This window comes from Hyalella azteca, unplaced genomic scaffold (genome assembly GCF_000764305.2).
Source record: "Hyalella azteca isolate HAZT.00-mixed unplaced genomic scaffold, Hazt_2.0.2 contig4783, whole genome shotgun sequence".
In the NCBI taxonomy this organism is placed as follows: domain Eukaryota; kingdom Metazoa; phylum Arthropoda; class Malacostraca; order Amphipoda; family Hyalellidae; genus Hyalella; species Hyalella azteca.
The window spans coordinates 68162-82198 of NW_025934994.1; positions in this window are offsets into that span (position 1 = coordinate 68162).

Here is a 14037-nt window from a genome sequence, read left to right on the forward strand (position 1 = left end):
ACGTTTTGAAAGCGTTATATACCAAAACATTGAATTTTAAATGCTAATCAATTATCCGACTAAATTATCATTGACATTTGCTGTTGAACAATATTTTGTTTTGGAATCCTATATATAATGATTGCTATCAAGTCACAATTTGACGATAAAACGTGGTTTGAATTTACGTGTTTTTTTAATCAGGACCTACGCATCTTGAATCCAAAACGGTTAAAAACAACTTTCCGTTGCGCATCATTCTTAGCTAAGCAGTGCAGGCCGCTGAGTAATGAAACGCTGCTGCAAGAAAGCTTAACTGCAAAGTCTCTGGAAAAAGTTTGTTGTGCGTCAACAAGACGCGACGGAGGAGCGTAATGCACGGCAAGTCTTGGGCGCTTGTGCCGGGCAAACAGGGCTTTGAGGGCTTCAGACCAGCTAAACATTTCCATAAAACTTCATTTGAAACTTAAATTCGTGATACCGAAACAAATGGTGGTATTAAGACGGAAACCCTAACAAAATTCGGGGATCGCCTATCCATGGGTTTGGCTTTAAAACCCCGAAAAACCCTTATTCTATGGTTTTCACACCATGGGTTTGGCTTTAAAACCCCGAAAAACCCTTTTTCTATGGTTTTATGGCTCCGGTCGAACGTCTCTACACTCGGTGCAAAGTTATTCTCGGTCTGCTTGACTACTCGAGTGAAATCAGCCCCTGGTCAGAATCCCCTCTCCAACTTTATAGTCGTCTGAGAGTATGACAAGGGTTGGCCGAGCCGAGTCATACCGAGCTAGCAAGCTGCCCAGAGGCTGCCTGCCCTTCGAATCCTGAGCCGAAGCGGTCATAGAGAAGCTGATTTACTCGCGGTCCGAGTCCCAGGCGGCCCTAATGCAGGGTCGCGCACTCCTCGAAATTTAATTAGGGAAATTCGAAAAAATTATTTTGATTGAATTTAGATGGTCAGCTTAATTTTTTGTAATTATCTCTAGGTCTCGCAAGAAGTCAATTCTGGGATCAAATATTTTGTTACTGTCACAATAAACAGGAACAAGATTACCTAGAACAAATTTTAAAGAAAATACGAGCAGACTTTATGAAGGCTTTCTTTGTGTTGCAATGAATTTCTTAAAGACGAAAATAAGAAATCATTGTAATCCAAAATTTAAAGCAATTCTAACTGCAATACTTGAACTTCAATTTATTCAATTTGAAGCAATTGACCTTGAGCAGCCTCAATATGAAACAAATAAAGGCAAAAAATTTTGAAAAGCTTATTAGAGGCTAGCTACTCAATTTTGATTTTGAAATAGTAATCGACTTACATAAGGAGTAAAATCTACTGCTAATCTTAAAATGCTTAAGCACCATAGCGGGTTGAAGAAAAGACACAAGAATGATCTTAAAATACGGAATTTGTATAAGGAATTGTAGATCGACAATAGAAAAGAGCTGAAGCTTGACACTTTTGATAATAAAGAGCAATTTACAAATAATTATTGACATTTCAACTTATACAATTCAACTTGAGTCCCTCTATAAATCTCACGTAACGCATCAAGTATCGATGGTTATATTATGCTTCATTATAAATGCTGTAATACACATTTTATTTGTAATTTAAATATAATTAACGCAATAATTTAGACTTGGAAAGTTACATGTATATAACCTCAAACCAGAGATTGAATGAATACCTTATTGTACCTTGAAATAATCTCTTGTATACTCGCAATTCTGGTACAATGTATGCGGCCTCTGAAGTTGAAAATATTTCACGGGGTCCTGAATTATTTGGTGAGGCTTAGGCTGAGTCCTCAGCAAAAACTGGGAACTTGGAGCAGGAGGAAATAAATATTCGGGAATTTGGCAAAGCCTCGACAAGAACGTATCATTTGTAAATTTTATAGCTCCAGAGGAAGCCCATGGAAAAATGACTTGGAAGCTGAAACTTCTCACGCAGTCCATTCGGAAAATGCGAAAAAATTAAAATTGCCCATTTATCCTTGAATTTATTGAAAAGTTGTTCTGGAAAGTTTAAAAAAAGTCGGAAAGTTTGCATTTTAGAAGGCTTTTCTACGAGTCGTGCTGCCATGTCTTGTAGTTCCCCAATATTGAATCAAACGTGACGAATCCTTAAACCAATTTAATTTAAATTTTTATCAAGAAATTCGATTTCTGCTGCTTTAAAATTGGATACAGACACGAAAACAAGAAATAATGTGAATTTTTCCTAGAACAAATTAAATAAATAATTTCGATGCCTCCGGGTAAGTATGTAAAACCGTTATACTCACATTATTCAGTTCATTAAGAAGATGCTTTTCTACGGTGGATTCTGAAATATTAATAATCATTATTAAATGACAATAATATACAAAGTAGTTAATAATAATAAAGAATAATCATGTTGGCGTTACGAGTATAAGAAAAATGCACCGAGGTAGACACGTGTGTTATAATAGCGCGTCGAATGAGGAATAACAACAAGGTTGCTTAAACTCCATGCAAATAGTAATGATTTATTTACGAGGTACAAATAATAAATTATTTTTTTTTATTCTACACAATAAAATTACATGACAACAAATAATAATATTGGCCGAAATGCACATAATTTTACTGAGAAACACGAATGCTATTAGAATATTGGTTACATAAAATAGTATTCAATAATACTAAATCTTGCCGACTAATTAATAATAATAATAATAGAATTAATAAAACAGCAAAAGCGCATCAATTAATAGATTTACCTGGACCCTGAGTATCGTAGACGCTGGTCCACTAGGCCATATAGACTCATCAGTTCTGATGAGAGCTAATTGCTTAGCCTTAACAAACTGGGTGATCAATTTAATCGGAAGCAGCTATTAGCTGCAGCAGGTTCATTGCCGTCGCAGGTCTTTGAAGACAGGAGGCACTTGTTGAATAGCTAAACTTTTGAGTTAACGATGACCTTAATTAAGGCTTGTTTATGTATAATTAACATTATACAAATAATTGTCATAATTAAGTGTCTGGCATAAATTTTAGTTAAATTCATTTATATCATTCACATTTTATTACCAAATATCCAGCTCTCCGTGTATCTGAGTTCTCATTTTTGTCGTGCATATTGAAGGGAGTGATAGAATGTATGCAGTTTGCAACTAGATTGCTTCTAATCTTATAAACTCGTAAAATTAAAGCGGAAACAATATAACCAGCACATTCCTAAAGTTACAGTCTTTACTTATCCTCGCATAAATGATCATTCAGGACTAGATGTGGAAAGTCGTTCTGTTAGGAGAAAAATATTTAGAATTATTATTCAAAAGTATCTTCTAATTCGTTTATCGGTTCAGGATAAAATTTTGATCATATGCGAAATGTGGCGCAATTATCCTCTTGTATAAGATTAATTTCTGACTGAGTCTGAAACTGTAATTTTTAGCGCATTTTCTCATTTATGGAAAAAAGCACTATTGTGCTGGCCATGTCCGTCTGTCTGTCTGTCTGTCTGTCTGTCCGTCCGTCTGTCCGTCCGTCCGTGACATCAAGTTTTCGTCGACGAGAACACGCGCTCTCTGTCACTCACTGCAGTGAGTACTGAGTTATATTTTTTTTTCAGTTTGTTTTTGGTTTACAATATTCTCGCACTTGTGGTATTGATTACATGATTTTGCCCACTATTATTGTAGGGGATTGAATTTAATCCCCTATTTCCTATTTATGGCGGTTATACCGTGGTGTGTGTGATCATGATTTGCTGAAGTTAAAGCAGCAGATTTAAAATTTTTTATCAGTAATAATAAAATTACGCCCGTAAATCATTACACTTTGAAGTTTAGCGTATCCGCTAGAATAGGACAGTAAACATACATGTACATAATATGAAAATATGGTTCGTCATCTCAGTACACTTATTTTATAGTCGTATTCCATTAGAGAAAAAGGCTGCTATATTTCCTTTTAAACAGAAGATAATAAACCTGGCCATAAAACACAATGAAAAACTGGTCACTCAAGAGGTCAAGATATTTTGGCTCGCAAAAATGTGCCGCTTTCTTATTTGCACGCTGTTTAAAAGAATATGTAAATTTTTGATGTGACATTTATTAATATTATTATTGCAGGCCGGCCACCTGAACACCGGTCAGACCATTTTTAGCGCATTGTCTCATTTATGGAGAAAATGACGAGCGCTATTGTGCTCGTCATGTCCGTCCGTCCGTCTGTCTGTCCGTCCGTTTGTCTGTCCGTCTGTCTGTCCGTGACTTCACGTTTTCGTCGACGAGATAATGCGCTCTCTGTCACTCACTGCAGTGAGTACTGAGTTATATTTTTCACCGTTATTGTAACAATACAGCTATTCATAGGTTGTACTAGGCTTGCCATTTGCAATGTCTAATTTAATATATAGTAAGGACCAAAACTTTTACTTTCTATTAAAGATCCACATCTGATGTTGGAAAGCAAGTAATGTGAAGATTATATCATTTCAACATTGTTTTGAACCAATTCTGAGTTCCAAATATTTCTAAAAGTCCCTACCGATACAACTTGTTGATGACAAAATTCCGCCCTTACTTCGTGAGATTCTCATTCCCCTGACAGATTGAAGGATACGAGCTGAAGTTACGTCATTACAGGACGATTAGAAACAAATGTTTAAACGCCATGAAGCCTCATGCGTTCGTCGCTAGACGCCTTCATTGCTGTACAAACTGTGGCAAATCCTGGCGTTTTAGCGCCATTCAATTAGACCAACCTTGTTAAAGAGAAAACGACTGCTGGTGAGATTAGGCTGCATTTAACTTAATTTGTTTTCTTTATATATATTGTCAAAAGAGGCTCAAACTCGCATTCTTAGAAATAAATCGTTCGTTGATTTCTGCAAGTTAGCAATGCGGCATCTTGTCATTTTAGTTTTATTTTTATATGTAATTAATGTGGATAAATAGACATTAAGGTACGCCTATGGTAAAATGATGTAAAACTGTGATTTAAATTATAATGCAGCAAAAAAAAGTTCATAAAAGCAGTGCGGCGATAATAAAATTAGTAAAATCAATTAGGTATCTTTATTAATGGGGGACGTTGTTGTGGGGTAATTATGTGAGTATGTATGCGAAAATTGAAAATTTATGAAAAAGAACTTAATATGAATAAACGATATCAATAAGAACAATTTGTAAAGTAACTTGCGTGCGTGTTAGAACATCAGGTTCACAATAAATTGTAAAATTAAATTATTATAATGCTTGATTTCTAGCATAATTTAAACAGAATGCGATAAAGAACTTCAAACTAAAATGAACTCATTCTCAAGTAGGTTACTTAAAATTAAATTATATCTTTATCCTCCTGCTGCTAAAATAAATATAATACAGTATAATATAATATAAAATAATATAATATAATATAATATAGTGTAATATAATATAATATAATATAAAATAAATATAATATAATATAATATAATATAATATAATATAATATAATATAATATAATAAATATATAATATACAACTCAAACAATAAAATAAGCTCAGTCACGTAGCCGGATCATTAACTAGCTTTTGAGAGCGTCGAGGCGTCACTGCCGCCGGTCTATACATATAGTCCCCCAAGTGGTCAACACTCAAGTCAATATTGGACGGCCTCCCAATATTTGCTCTAGCATCTAACCCAATGAAGATGAGCAGCCATGAAAGCCTTAGCTATTGAGCTTTAAATACTTATTTAAAATATCTTTTTAATTTGATAAATTATACGTGTTTTGAGCAAGAAATTATAAGTGTGTGTTACTGTTCGAATATCACATAGCGGCACTGTGAAAACTGCGTCCATTTGATGCTCTGTAAGACACAAGGAAGGCTTGTCGGACTAAGTGCCCGTAATACGTCCAAAGTTTGGCAATGAAACGTCTATGTTCCTTGGTGCCTTAAAATTGGCTATTTTAATACTTCTCTGGAACTTATTATGCTTCAATTATTGTGGGAAAAGTATTTCAGGATATTTTCGCGTTATTATTGAACCGAAAAAAAGCTGTGACAACAATAACTTGTGCTTATATAGTAATTAAATGAAATTGAGAATTACTTAACTAATTTTAATATTAATTTAAATCGAATGTAAGAAGTTTCTATTATCCATGAGTTTTATAATCAACGTCTAATTTGTTGAATTGGGACACAAAGCTCATGGATGGTTTGGTGTAGCTTAATGGTGGTTTGGTGTAGTTTAATGTTAATAGAGCAAAAACTGATGAAAATTACATAAATTAAAAGGCTAAACTTATGAACAACAAAGCAAATGCTTAGTCTGCATTTGAGCGACGTGAATTAGGTGATTGGTAAGCGTGAATAAATGATTCACGACCACAATTTTCTGGCGACTCTCCGCCTTTGAAACAAAATCTTAGACGTAACTTCAGCATTAGAAGACATTTGGAATTAGTCGAACTTTGCAGTCTAAATTAGAGTCAAAGCGATCTCAACCCAGCCAATGTCACACGAAGCCACCTGAGCTCAGAAACTTTAACTTCGGAAACTCTTCAGAAGATACGACTCAAGTTTGATTAAGTTCTCAGCAGCACAAACCTGAAGCTCAAGGCTATTTTAGCCTTAGTCAGCTTTTGCTTCCTTCTGTTCGGCGGCCAGAAGTTATAACGTAAAAGGTCAATTTGAGCCAACTTTTTTAACTGGGAATAACGGCTGCAGGGATAAATGTTAACATTTAAGCATAACACTTTATGTGGGTAGGCTGTATAGTTTGACCTCGTCCTTGTGTTGTGTATAATTATCTTGTGTATAAATTTTTTATAATTTTTTTCTATAAACATGCATAGAAAAAGGTCGCTTTCCAAACACCAGATATTAATGGCCGATACAGAGTCATATAATAAGGCGTGAATGGGTATTTCTATCTGGAATTTTCCTTATCGATAATTGCAAAAGTTTAGACTTGGTATTTACCTAGAAGAGTAACTGTAACAAATAGGAACTATGAACATAGATCGCCAACTGCTGCAAAAGATCACTTTCATTTCTCAGTTCCAGCATTCGTGTATCAAGCACGTACAATAAACAAAATTTAAAAATTTAGCCCACTATTTAATATTTTGAAATTTTGCTTCAGTTGTTGTGAATATGAATTGTGAGGCTTCATCTCCATAGTAAATATACGGGAGCGTATCAAGTATGTCTGTGTAGTGTCGCGAGATCAACAGGATCTAGCATGATTTATTTTTAGTGGTGAAGTCGCGGAAAAAAAGGCGGGAAGAAATGTTAACTGTACTTTTTAAATGTCGCATTTAGTTGTCTTTATATGGTGATTTTTTCGGTGTTGAATTTGAATTCTATCTTAAATGTTAAGTTTTTAACGGGCCTTCGTTTTTTAAACGAGATTCGGGATAACGGGATTGCATGTAACAAGATTTGACCCAACGGGATTCAGAATGCGAGATTCTCAAGCCGTACGGATTACCGATAGCTAGGGGTCGCTATTAGATTCTTTTTCAATGGCGTTCAGAAATGCTGTTCAGAAACAAAGATGCCAGCTGAACCAGAACTGTAATGTTTGTTGCTTTCTGTCACGATCCATGCTTTCCGCTGTATAAATTATTTTCATTAATCTGCACAATTGGTGGCCAGTTATCACTATTAAAGAGAAATAACCTCCCTAATAGGTACTTTTGATTACTATCATGCGTTTAGAAACTGTTACCCTTTAGTCTCGTATAAAAATAAATTGCTGCCTTTAACCTGTATCTAAGAAATAAAATTTCGTGTAGGAACTTGATCACTAGGTTTCATATTCATCTGGTTAAGCTAAAACTCCGATCAAAGGGAGCGTTTGAAATGAAGTGTTCGTGGACCAAACCTCTAGGCTGTAGGCCCGTGGATCTTCAAGGGAACTTTGAAGTTCCCGAGTCCCGACTACCTGAAATGCTTCGATTTGCATGCGGGCTTCAATGGGTGGATGTGGCTGCACGAATAAAGATGGCCCTGTGGGCACCAGCTGGGAATCTGGGGCATTCTTTCACAATTGCAGATGAATGGCTATTACTAATTCCATGTAGGGGTGGCAACATGTTACACATTCTTAGGTTCATAGGTGCACATTCGATATGTTGCACGTCCAATGCCCCGGGTCGTGTATTTTAAGTGCAGAATCGGAAGTGTGCAGTGTTTTGTTTAGTACATCCTTGTCTGTTGTCGCTTGTTACGTGAAAATCGTCATTTGCCATGTAACTTTTTCAAGTAAACCGTCAATAAATTCATTTAGGTGCAGTGCATAAGGTAAAATATTAAAAATGTACCTATTAAAGAGAAAATGATTTCGAGCCTCATTCAACTCATTTTGTTCCGAAGCGATTTTTTCAACACAATATTTTTTAATTGACAGATTTGATGATTCACTTCCCACAATCGAGTGGAGATGAGACAAAAATTCTTGTTTATGTGAAGATAATTGAAAACAGCTTATGTGCTTTCTGCTTTCTTCTAAAAATCTAGACTGGGCGTCTGGTACAGTTTATACGAAAAAAATAATATTTTTACCTCAACTGTGCTTCTTTGAACTTACAAATAATATACGTCTACGAGTTACGGTTCATCGACTTTGAGTCACGTGTGACTTAGTTCTTCTTTATTCAATGTAATTTTTTTATTTAGCATCATTTCAATGGAATTTTTTTGCGCTAATATGTTATTATACCCTAATTCATAGAAATTACATTTTCGACGGTAATGAAGAATAGGCATTTGAGAATAAATTCTTTATTCATATAGTGTAGTTACATATGCATAATGTAGAGGCGGTTGAGTCAAAAGCGTACGCTCAGTTTTTGTTATCAAGAGACGCGTGAACCCGAAATCTTCACATTGTAGCTTTAAACGCAGTAAATTTCTTATAGTAATGAAATAATTTAAAATATAATGAAGATTTATCCTATATATTTTATAGGATAAATATTCTTAAGTTATACAAAGTTTCCCGGAAAAAATCTTCCAAACATCAGAAACTTTTTGATTTTAACCTGGTTTTAGATCGTAGAAAATTCTAAGCTACACCACAAAATTTACAATCCAATGTTTGATGCTGCATGATGAAATTTACTTCGGACACAAATGCGTGATAAGGTGATTACTTTTATTTCTTGCTTCGACAAATCATTTCAGGATTCAGCTTTGATTAAAACTAAAATTTTTAAGAACAATAAAAATAAATTTCTCCTAATAGGTTCAGTAAATGAATCATTATCAGCTTTGACTAGAAGGAGAATTTTAGGAAACATGGGATAATTTATTATTTCTACTAAACTCTGGCACTAAATTTACTTCCAGTTTTATTCCGTTGGTCTAGACGGATAAGAAAGGATTCCTGTCACAGAGTATAAATGTGACTGAGTGAATTTCAACTCTATTGGTTTATTCAAACTAATTTAAATTAAGTCAATACAGGAATTATTTATCACAAATGCATTAAAAACTTTCCATCACCTCGAGCATCACTTATCATCGTCTCTTCGTGGCGAGAGCTAATTGATCTTCAATCAACGCAGTTCTGAGGTACAAAATTAATACGTAGAGTACATGATCAAATTTTAAAGGGAAATTGGTAATTGAATTATCATATGACATTCAAGTTATTAAATATTATTTACAATTGCATTTAAAATAACAATTAACTTTTTTCAATAAATAGTGTTTGAAAATTCTTCGCAATGATTACATCAAATTTTCCGGATCCTGTTGCTAAAATTTTACATGAACGATCTTTTGCGTGGTCGTAGACTGTCTGGGTAGCAAAAACTTAAAAAAATAACTAATATTGTCTCGTCTAAATAATAATTTAAGGTAATTCAACCCATGTACTAAATTAAACGATTAATAAATTAATGCTGCATTTAAAATCAAAGATTTGTAACTAAATATAAAATATACAATAAAATACCTTACTAGACAGTCGACAAAAACCCTCGCAGTGTGTAATTTAGTTCTTTTTACAGCACAGAGCAGCAGTATCTTTTATACAATACCTATTATAGTGAATATATATATTAAAGTTCTTTCATTAATCATTTTCTGCATTTGCCACACTATCTCGTCATTATGGAACTTACATATTTCACAGGTTGTAACAAATTTGAATTCGAGAACTTCAAGAAGGAGCCTATAGCTGTAAGTTATCTCGGGTTGACGCGATAAGAAATCATTTAAGCATCTCGGTTCTTATTTTCCAATGTTTTATGTAAAAAAAATCCGATTTAAAACTTTAGTATGTGGGTATTTGTTCATTGCGAACATTGTTTGTGTGTGCGAACATACATCTCCATTGCAAATCAGTATAGAATTTTCAAGCTATATATGTCCATCATCCAGCCGCAAGCAAGCAAAGATTATTTACTTTGTGTCTAAAATAGATTATTACATTATTCCTCTAAGCTAGACACGATGAATAAAGACTCATTCCTCTAAGCTCGTCACGAGGAATAAAGACTCATTCCTCTAAGCTAGACCGAGGAATAAAGACTCATTCCTCTAAGCTCGGTACGAGGAATAAAGACTCATTCCTAGAAGCTAGACCCTAGGAATAAAGACTCATTCCTCAAAGCTAGACCCTAGGAATAAAGACTCATTCCTCTAAGCTAGACCCGAGGAATAAAGACTCATTCCTCTAAGCTCGTCACGAGGAATAAAGTCTCATTCCTCTAAGCTAGACTCGAGGAATAAAGACTCATTCCTAGAAGCTAGACCCTAGGAATAAAGACTCATTCCTCTAAGCTAGACCCTAGGAATAAAGACTCATTCCTCTAAGCTAGACCCGAGGAATAAAGACTCATTCCTCTAAGCTCGGCACGAGGAATAAAGACTCATTCCTCTAAGCTAGACCCGAGAAATAAAGACACATTCCTCTAAGTTCGGCACGAGGAATAAAGAAAGCTTGTACGCGTTTCCCATTTTTCTATCTGTATAGTCAGAGGCAAAAAAATTGCCCAGGATCTAGTGACGCCTGGGCCAGAGTTAAGGGTCTCAGGATACGAAAATTTGGAATGGTCGCAGTTGGGAGACATGGGCCTATACTTTAAAAAAAGTCAAGATATCGTAGGTTGATCAGCCAATCATTGACTGCTTTTCAAGCAAAATCCACCAATCATAGACAAGAAAGTAGAGCGTAAGTACTTACGTTCACTTAGCGAGTTTTTTGAAAGTATGGCCCCTGATATGCTTTCTTCAAGACTTGATGGGTGAATGAAACTTTAAAGTTCAATATACCCTTTCATTGACTAATAGATGCGCAGATGTTTGAGGACTGTTGATGACATAGAGACAAGTGGGAGCTGAAAGGCGATCGGTAAATCTTGAAACTTTTTTGAAGAAGCTTATACGATTAAGTAAATTACAGAAATGTTGGCATCAACTTTAATGATAAATTTTTCATAGTTTCAGAGACAGGGAGTTTTATTACCAAAAACTTTATTTTCTCTACAAGACAAAGAAACGAATTGATTTCACCGGAGTATATGCTACACACTTGGGCAACGGGCAACTATATATTACATTATTTTATTCTTTCAGCAGAAGTTGTTATATATAATATATTCTTGTACATTTATTATAGCGTTATACGTTCCTTTATAATAGTAGCCCTAGGCTAAGAACATATCTATATATTTGTGCTCAAACATTGTTAACAAGTAACATGTAACTCGTACGATATATTCGCTTACTTTATATACAAGAAATAAAAATTATTCATTGGATCCCAAGCAATAAGATAAATTGAACTAAACTACTTATGTCACTTGTTACTCAACCTTTCAGCTGGATTTTTTTTTGCTTACATTGTGAATTCTAACGCGACTTGTTACTCAACCTTTCAGCTGGATTTTTTTTGCTTACATTGTGAATTCTAACGCGACCACTAAGCTTTAAAATCATATCAAATAAAAAACATAAGTGTGAAGTATTAGCTTAGTTATCCTATTACCTATAGGATAACCTAGGAGGTGTATTAACAGGATGGGAGTTATCCTTTTACCTATTAGATAACCCCAAATATGATTACTAAGATGACTATTTGTCATATTACCTATTGGTCAATTGAGTCGCTATAATTGAAAATAAACAATTAGAAATTGCCATGATAAATAATTTGTCAGGTTTTTATTGTCAATTTATTGAAGCTCACCCAAATGCCTACTACGCCAGCACCTTGACTGGATTGTGGTCATTCAGAAAAGTCTGCGGAGATTCAAACCAGCATTTAAGTATCAGACATGGAAATCATCATTAAAAATTACGAAAGTAAACTGATATAAGTTCATGAATAATGCCCATTTGATTAAATAAGTTCAGAAATAATAATTACAGACCATAAATAATTTTTGATGTTCGAGTGAAGGCAAATTGCATGCGTTTATCGAAGCATAGAAATGGAAACTTTAATTCAAACTATGGAATGCTTTAAGCCAGAGCAATCCTCAGCCTTTGACGTAAGAATGCGTGAGGTGGCAGAGTCTTGAAGTTTATCCAGAACATCAGGGAACATAAATACTGTTTAATTTTGAAATTATCCTTAAAATGTAATGAATGTTTCTTCAACGGTGAGTATACAAATGTAATGCCTTTCTCTACTAATAAACTGCCTGCCTTGATAATTCACTCAAAGATGTTGAATAAGCATCAAAGAAAAGCTTTGATGCAGTTATTAGATGATATTTAAACCATTAAATTTCTTTGTGGACCGCGAAATGGTTGCTTTATCCCATATAATGGAGATTACAAAGCCCGTCGATGGGAATATCTTAATTAATTGACACTCTCGTGCGTTATACAGAAGCGCTTCTGAGACCTTACGCTGGTGCCATGGGTGATCTTCAGTAGCAATAAGGTTGAGTAATGAGTACTTGACGCCACAAAGTATCTTCATACGCAGCATTATTATCATCAAGTAGCAACGTAAAGTCAAGGCCAAGAGGTTACTCAGCAGCTGGCCTCTATACGAGGAAAGTTGTCAGCGGTATGGCACTAGCCTCCATTGGCCTCTTCAATTAGGCTAATAATAATGATGTAAAATAATATGATAATTATAAAACTTATGAGACTTTCAGAATTCGTGATTCAGTGAAGCATTAAGTGAAGATAAATACGATATGTTGTAACTAATTAATTTAAATTATACTTCTTTAAATTTTTTATATATAACCAGGAGTGTGGACAATACCGAGGCCAATTTAAACATAAAAGGAGTTCACGACATTTTTTCACAATAATTTATGAACGTAAAAGAGAGGCAGCACCATATTATTAGCTCGCTTTAGCTCCTCTCCCACATAACGGTAGCAAAATGGCGCTGTTATTTAAGACTAGAAATTTGAAGACGGCCGAATTTTCCAATGAACAGTTTTAAGTTCTTTATGAAGACCGGCATTCTCACATTTGTGCAGCATTCCCTCATTTACTTAGCATTCATTTTTTTTATTTGTGTTCCTTCGCTTACCTAACATTCTTTTTTTACTTAGAATTTCCTAAAGTGCTTGGCGTATAATCTTCAAGTATTGTGAGGTATGGTGGCCAGCAAACAGGTGCCTCATGCCAGCCGGCAAAAGAAGTAAAAATTTTAATCGGTATTCAGCTCCCATAGCCTCATTTAATATTCTGCATCTCATTTTCTTCATTATCCCACAAAATAAATTTGAAACGTGAAATTGTGCTTAACTGAGCTCAAGCCCGACGCAATTTCCGTTGAATTATGACCATTTTGATGGCCTGTCGGCCGTTTACACGCCAGCTAGGATCGTCCGCGTCTCATTTTGGATGCGATGTCGAATAAATTTTTTTAATCTTTGTTCTAAACAGGCGTTGATGATCTGGCGTATGTTTCACGATTAGTTTGAAGAAGAAATTTACACAGTGAGCTATTTTAGTTATTTATGATTATTTAATGAAATGTTTTCTTCTGTAAAAGACGGTTCTTAATTTTTTTCTTAAATTAATAAATTATTTAATTCACACAGTAATTAATTCATTTTTATAACGGAGCATAAACGGTTTTTAATGAATGAGA